This window comes from Chrysemys picta, chromosome 19 (assembly GCF_011386835.1).
Source record: "Chrysemys picta bellii isolate R12L10 chromosome 19, ASM1138683v2, whole genome shotgun sequence".
NCBI classification, from domain to species: domain Eukaryota; kingdom Metazoa; phylum Chordata; order Testudines; family Emydidae; genus Chrysemys; species Chrysemys picta.
The window spans coordinates 8,146,148-8,153,973 of NC_088809.1; the positions used below are offsets into that span (position 1 = coordinate 8,146,148).

A 7,826-nucleotide genomic window follows, 5' to 3' on the forward strand; every position below is an offset into this window, starting at 1 on the left:
CAGAAGTTAAGTAACTTGCCCAAGATCACAAAATGAGAGGAGAACCTCAAAGTCCTGACCCCCAGTCCTCTGCTCTTACTGTTGGGCCACCCTGTAATAGGTTTTGGAGCTACCAAGTAAACAAACTATCTTTTCCCTGCCAACAAAAGTCAATCTTTTAGCAAGAATATTCTCAACAACTGTGCTGAAACTACGGTTTCAATTAGTAATATAGATACAATTACCGAGGGTGATTGATTTTGCCAGTGCTGGTCATTATACAATCCTGATTATTACTCTCTTAATCACAATAATAATCCTGTTTTCTTTTCAACAGTTCCTCTTGTTGTCTCCATTTTGTATGTCCATACTGCATTTCCCACATTCCTTTTCCCCATTTCCCCTCCCCCCAATGCACATGCATCCACCTCAAGCTTGTCTTTGAGGAGTTCAGAAAAGCAAAAAGTCAAGAAGTCTTTCAAAATCCCTACCGAGTCTTGTTAATGAAGCTTCTTTTCTCTGAGTAGCTTCTTGCTGCTTCTTCGTTGATTTCAATAATGCTTCACCAGAGTAATTCAACCAACTTTGCTGGTAATTTCCTGCATCCTATTTTCCTCTTGAAAAGTGGAATGATGTTCCAGACATCCTAATTATAAAGAAAAGATGAAGTTCTCCACAGAGCTTTCAAAAACATCAGCCTTCCTGTGATAATTCTGTGGCTGCATTTTTTTGTTAGCAGGATCTCCTAGAGACCTTGAGCCACTGGAAAGAAGAGAAATGCAGTGTACAAATGATGCCTTCATTCCCTCCGGGGAGAAACACTTTAGCTGATTGATTGTAGGAGTTGTGTTTCATGGTAGCAGAGACAATGACTGCTGTGCATACAACTGGGCAACTGTCAGATTCTTTTTCGAGGAGCTAGATCTTTTGTATCTTTGGTGCCCTCCCTCTTATTATCCTCTTTTACAGGCATGCACACCTTTCCTTTTAGCTATCATCTCTCCTAGCCAAGGAGGATTCAATGGGTCACCCTTTGGAGCATGTCCAATATGCTTATTAATTGGCTTGGAATTGCAACCCTGTACCGTAGAGCAGAACTGGGTCGTGGAATGGAAGGCACTGGGTTATGGCAGCTCTGGTCAGCACCGCCGACCGGGCCGTTAAAAGTACCGTTGGCTAGTTCCTACCTGTTCTGACACCACGCTGCGTCCCAGAAGCAGCCAGCAGTAGGTCTGTCTCTTAGGCGGGGGGGCCATGGACCTAGGGGCCGGACCTGCTGCTGGCCACTTCCAGGGCACAGCGCAATCCGCAGTGCCAGGACAGGCAGGAAGCCTGCCTTAGCACCCCTGCGGTGCCGCTGACCAGGAGCCGCCCAAGGTAAGCCCGCATCCCAACCCTGTGCCCCAATCTCCTGCCCCAGCCCTGAGCCCCCCCCCCAAACCCGGAGCCCCTTCCTACACCCCAAACCCCTCATCCCTGGCCCCACCCCAGAGCCTGCACCACCAGCCCAGAGCCCTGACCCCCTCCTGCATCCCAACCCCCTGCCCCAGCCCAGAGCCCCTTCCCACACCCTGAACCCCTCATTCCTGGCCCCAACCTGCAGCCCTCACCCCCACACCCAAACCCTCTGCCCCAGCCCTGAGCCTCTCCCACACTCCAAACCCCTCATCCTCAGCTCAGTTGGGTCATGGGCATCAACCATTTCAACTGGGTCGCCAGAAAAAACGTTTGAAAACCACTGCTGTAGAGGACGTTTTACTTGACCCCAGCTGATGTCCTGGAAAATGAAGAGGGAGAGAGAGCCTTTAGCATGTTTATATTCTATATAACAGTGGTTCTCGGGCTGCTTGCGGCCCAATCAGCACACAGCTGCAGCCCATGTGACAGCCTCAGGGCCATGCAGATAGTATATCTATTGTGTGGATGTGGCCCACATAACACATAGAGAGCTGTATATGCAGCCCACAATGGTAAATAGATTGAGAACCACTGCTGGCATAACAGTAGATATTATCCATTAGAATCACTAGTACTTTCTTCAAAACTTAAGTTGCTGTTCTTGTCCCAATAAGTTCCTGCAATAATAAATCCCCACGTTGCTTTTAAAAATATTTCCTTTTATCCATTATTAAATGTGTCTCCTTTTAACTTCACTGAATAATTGGAAAAGGAGAGACCAGATTGCAAAGAAGAAAATAAATAAGACATGGAATTAAGAACACAACTAAAGGAAACTGCTCCCTGAGAACAAATTCTTAGGAACGTATTCTCAACTTATGTATACACTCAAGGGCTCTTCACTCCCCTGAAGCTGTGAAATTCAAAGCATGCTGTGTCTCTATGGGAGCACAGCATAAACAGAAAGGGACTCCTCTAAAGTAAAATATTTGACAACATTTTCCTTGCATTTCAAGCACATACTCATGAGATGAAATCATGGCTGTGCACCTCAGCAAACAGTTTTACGTTTAGTTAAAATATTGCATCTTTGACATACCTTGAGAACAAATGTATACAAGACCTTATAAAGCCTCATAGCCCACTACCAGCTTGCTCAGATGGCGTGGGCAGCTCATAATCTCTGTATCCCAGATATCCTAGCTGTAACATGGGGATAATAATCCTTATATGCTTTCATAAAATGCTTTGAGATGTACGCTATATAGATGTGAAATACAATTATCACTCAAGTCCTGCCTGCCACCCCAACATAACTGATGTTTCTGTTAAAATAACCATAGTGAAATGATTAACATTTACTTTGTCATTAGTAGGCTTCTGAGTTAACATCCAACAGAGTGGAGGGGGCAGGTCACATATCTACATTATTTTTGCTTTCTGTCTGTATGCTCAGACAGCACTGTGTAATGGTGGCATTTCAAACATAACAATTGTTAACTGTTTCATGGCTGATCATTTTAAATAAACCAGCTCCTTAGATTACATGCGGAACGTGACAAGATTGCCAATGCTTATTTCCTCTCTCTGACCTTTCTGTGTCTCCCAGGGCATGCTTACTAATTGAGACAAGTAAGCATGAATAATGTGGGTTTATTTCCCGCACAAAGTTGCCGTCTCTGATAGCGACTTATAACTGTGAGAATGTTTGCAGTGCAATGGCATTGGGGATCTGGAAACATCCTTAAATTCCTGATCTTTGGGCAGGCTGGCCAAAACCAAGTTCATCAGAGAGCAAGGCTGGAAAAAAGGAAACCATCCCTCTCGTGAGCCTTGGTCCTGTGGGGTGCTGAGCGCCTTTGGTGAGGTCCTAAACACTTGCAATTCCCATTGACAGCAATGGGAGTGGAGGGCACTCAACACCCTCGAGATCTGGTCCTTACGCTGTAGAAATTTACCAGACAGTTCTGACATTGGTTCAGATGAACCACTAGCACAGGGGTGGCCAACCTGTGGCTCCGGAGCCACATGCAGCTCTTCAGAAATTAATATGCGGCTCCTTGTATAGGCACCGACTCCGGGGCTGGAGCTACAGGCGCCAACTTTCCAATGTGCCAGGGGGGTGCTCACTGCTCAACCCCTGGCTCTGCCCCCACTCCACCCCTTCCCACCCCCTCCCCTGAGCCTGTAGTGCCCTCGCTCCTCCCCCCTCCCCGAGCCTCCTGCATGCCACAAAACAGTTGATCAGGAGGTGCAGGGAGGGAGCGGGAGGCACTGATAGGCGGGGCTGCCGGTGGGCAGGAGGCGCTGGGAGCCAGGGGAGGGGGGCGGAAGCTGATGCGGGGGCTGCTGATGTATTACTATGGCTCTTTGGCAATGTACAATGGTAAATTCTGTCGTCTTCTCAGGCTCAGGTTGGCCACCTCTGCATTAGCATGTCTGGCTTGGATTGCCAGTTTCAGTTAAAACTGCTGGAGAGTAAGTCAAAATGAAACGGTAGTAAAAATGGGTCTGGCCGTCAAAGCCTTGTGTTCATTGCCACTCTCCCCAGCTTTAACACTGATTCAGTGTTTGAACTGGTGGAAGTTTGGGGGAAAGGCCTTAGACAATATCTAACCTGTGGAGCATTGCTAATGGGTGTCCCATAGGAGGCTGCAAATCTTGATCTCTATGCAGCTGTCTCTGCAGCATCATCGATCTATGACAAAAGGGGACTGAGTTACTGGGGCCAATGGTGATGGCCGGCTTATGCTGCAGGGGCATCTTGTAATATTATCTTTGATTCACACTGGCACATGTGTTACAGATAGAGCAGACTGATTGCCACAGGATAGTCCTGAGAGCACTGGATGGTATTTTCCTCATTCCAACATTGCAGGTGCCCATGAGGTATGGGGAAGAGGGTGAGCTTGTGTTGTTGTTTTTTGGGGGGGGGGGCGGGGAGGGGTAAGAAGAAATTCTCTTGGAGGCTCTACATCTCTTGTATTGAAGAATATCAAGATAATGTTTGGTGATACTATCCGAATTTTAGGGTAAGTGAGGTGTATAGGATCAATACCATAATATTCAAAGTTACCTATGGCATAGGTCTGTTAGAAGCAGAACTGCTTTAATCAATATAATAATAATACCTCGCTTTTATATGAGAGACAAGGTGGCGGAGGTGGTATCTTTTATTGTACCAACTTCTGTTGGTGAAAGAGGGAAATTTTCAAACTCCACAAAGCTCTTCTTCAGTAGATCTCAAAGCATTTTAACAAAGCAGAGCAGTGTCATTATCCCTATTTTATAGATTGGGAAACTGAGGCACAGATAGGTGAGTTACCTGAAATCTGTTTTGCATTGGGGCATATTTTTTAATATTTAAAAAAAAATGGCTTTTTAGACTTCTAGTTGTGCTCTGGGTAAAGGAAATTCCTCTATGGTCAACAGAGACACCCCTTTTACAACTGGATCTCCTACAAGCCCTTTCTCCCTACAGGTTTTCCCACAATGCTGAGGTTCACCCTGTCCCAAAGACAGGCTTCTCCTTCTACAGCTCTGAAGTTACTACAGGTTTTTAGGTCTGTCTGAGGTAAGTGAGAATTTTGTTGCTCCTGTTCATATTGCCTTGCAAGGTTCTAGACATGCTGTGTCAAGGGGAAAAAATAACTCATGGCCTTCATTTATTTTGCTCTTTTATTATTTATTAAGAATTATTCATGTCCTTTTTTAAAAAGAAGTGTTTCTTCCTCTTTGTTTTTAACCAAAGGAAATAGCAGCAGGAATCTCAAGTCTGATCTTTGTGTTTGTCAGGATTTCTTGGATGAATCAGCACTTGTAGCTTTCTCAGCCTTTAATTGAAGAAGTAAGGTGTTGAACCCTTAAGAAAGAGAGCTTTTCTAAGTGCTTTAGTAATAGGTGTTAGCAATCAGTAACCAAAAAAAAAATTACAAATAGTCTGAAGAGCAATGACTTCCCCCTCTCAATTAATCAAGTTTTATTTACATATGATTTTTGATGTCCTCATTCTAGGACAGGTTTCAGAGTAGCAGCCGTGTTAGTCTGTATCCGCAAAAAGAAGAACAGGAGTACTTGTGGCACCTTAGAGACTAACGAATTTATTAGAGCATAAGCTTTCGTGGACTACAGAAGAAGTGGGCTGTAGTCCACGAAAGCTTATGCTCTAATAAATTTGTTAGTCTCTAACGTGCCACAAGTACTCCTGTTCTTCTCATTCTAGGAGTTTTTCATTAGTCCAGGGGTAGGTAACACCTGAATTTACACTGCAGGAGGAATTTTTTCTCTTCTGTCCCCTCCCATCCCCCAGCCTCCCTTTTAAAAGAAAGCAGGGCCCAAATCCCCTTTTCCCCTTTTGGGGGTCACTTTGGCCAAACTCTAGAGTGTTGGGAAGCACGACCCAAAGGGGTCTACAAATTGTCTGAGCCCAGGTGCTGACATTTACTGTAAGTTAGTCTAGTGGGAAATTGGGCGACATTTTGTAATATGTTTCTAGAAGTCACTTGTAGAGAAAGCAGGGTGGTGTTGTCCAGGAAGCAGGGTCTAGGTCTAGATTATTTAACTGAACACTTCATTTAAAAAAATAAATGAAGAGGGGACAGGGAAGCAGACCCATTTCTCCTGGTCTGCTAAACTCAGGGAAAGGGGATAAATGGTATCTAATTTTGAACCACCAATGGTCTTTGCTGCTGTTCAATATTAAATTATACTTGTATCCAGCAGCCCTGTTGTGGGATGTGCTGTACAAAGAAAGAGACAGTCACTGTCTCAAGGAGACTACAATATAAGAAGATAATTGACAGGAAGAGGAGGAAATGGGATACGCTTAAAATATTTGCATGCACTTTAAAAATCAGATGTGACTATTGTATAAATGTATTATAAATAAGTTTAGCTGACACTTTGTCAAGCTGCTCCTCAGTTTAGCCCTCACTAAGGGCTTCTCTTCACTGCAAAGTTAATTCGAGTTATCCACGCCCAAGTGAACTCGAGTGAGAGCGGCCATGCTGCAAAATAATCCTCAAACTGCACAGGGTGATTGTGTTAGCCACTGACAAGCTGTGCTAACTCAAGCTGCAGCCTGTACATATTGACCAACTAGCAAGCTTCAGTTAAAAGCACCGCCATAATGGAGTTAAGGGTTTGCGTGTGGTTGGGACTGGAGTTATAACTCAAGTTAATTCTGCAGTGAAGAAGAGCAGTAATTGGATGATTACTCACTTGCCTGGGTGGTAGATGGATGTGCTGTACAAAGAAGAGACAGTCACTGCCCCAAGGAGACTACAATATAAGAAGATAATTGACATGAAGAGTAGGGAATGGGATACACAAAATAGATTTCTTGCGGGCACTGTGGTGGGACTTGAGGAAGGGGTACTAGCCTTATCTCTCAGTCCAGAGATGGACATGTTTGGCCTTATGAAAACCTAAACTTGACCAGTGAGGTTTTGCAAACCCTCTTCTGCTGTCTCTCATTATTATGTGTAACCCTAATCCCTATGCATGGGAGAGGTGAAGGTGGTGATCAGGGCTAACTGGTGGATTCACAGTTACATGACGCCAAGTGTATCATCTCCGGCACCCTACGACCTGACTCCACTCCCATGGCTCCCAGTTCTGAGCAATATCGCTCCTCCTCATATCAGACGAGAGGTTGCCACTGGCAAGTTACTGGAGAAAGTATGTGCCAAATCCAGCCTGCACAATGATCTTTTTAAACCACCAGCTGCATGTTTGCTGTCACGTCTCCATGCCAGGATGTTAGGGTGGAAACACTCTGGCGAAAGGAATGGGTATCTGTTATAATCCCCAACCAGTCCCTCGTCGCCGATCCCACAATCTGCCCACCTGGTTTTGACCAGCCCCATCACCAATGGTCCCTGTTGAACAGGTTCCAGACCGGACAAGGTCTCTGTGCAGCCAACCAGTGTTGCTGGGGCCTTCGTGACAGAACTTTGTGCAGCTGCAGCGCGACAAAGACGATGCCGCACGCACATTGTCGAGGAATGCCTGCTGACTAGGTCCAGCAGTGACCTAGAAGAACTGCATCACGCCACTGAAGATGACATCGCTTGGCTAGATGACTGTACACACTCTAAATAAATAAAATCAGGGCTAACAAGGTGTTGGCAATTTGTATTTTCAATTCCTGTAACTGGCTGAACCACTCAAAGGTTTCACATTTTGCATGTCAGTAGAAGTGTTGTGTGAGTCGTTTGACAACAAAGAGCTATGTTTATGGTTTTTCATGCCGATTCTCTTCCCATTTGGGTGAAATCTCTCCCTTCCCTTCACAGCTCTGTCTATCCTCTGACTGTAGAGTAGAACCTGAAGGAAACCAGTGTAAATCTATTGAATATCTTAGCTGAAAGTTTTAATTCGGGAACGTCCCCTTGAGGCTTGCACTAGTTATAAATAATCCTAAATCATACAAACACTTCTGTTTATTT

The 7,826-nt window shown here is 45.1% G+C and overlaps 1 long non-coding RNA gene across 1 annotated transcript; it reads left to right on the top strand.

The window, feature by feature from the left end:
• Nucleotides 1-4,834: 4,834 nt before the first annotated feature.
• Nucleotides 4,835-7,501, top strand: LOC135976550 (uncharacterized). Its single transcript, XR_010593770.1, has 2 exons — nt 4,835-4,951; nt 7,268-7,501. It is a non-coding gene; the product is annotated as an uncharacterized LOC135976550 (long non-coding RNA).
• Nucleotides 7,502-7,826: the final 325 nt, after the last annotated feature.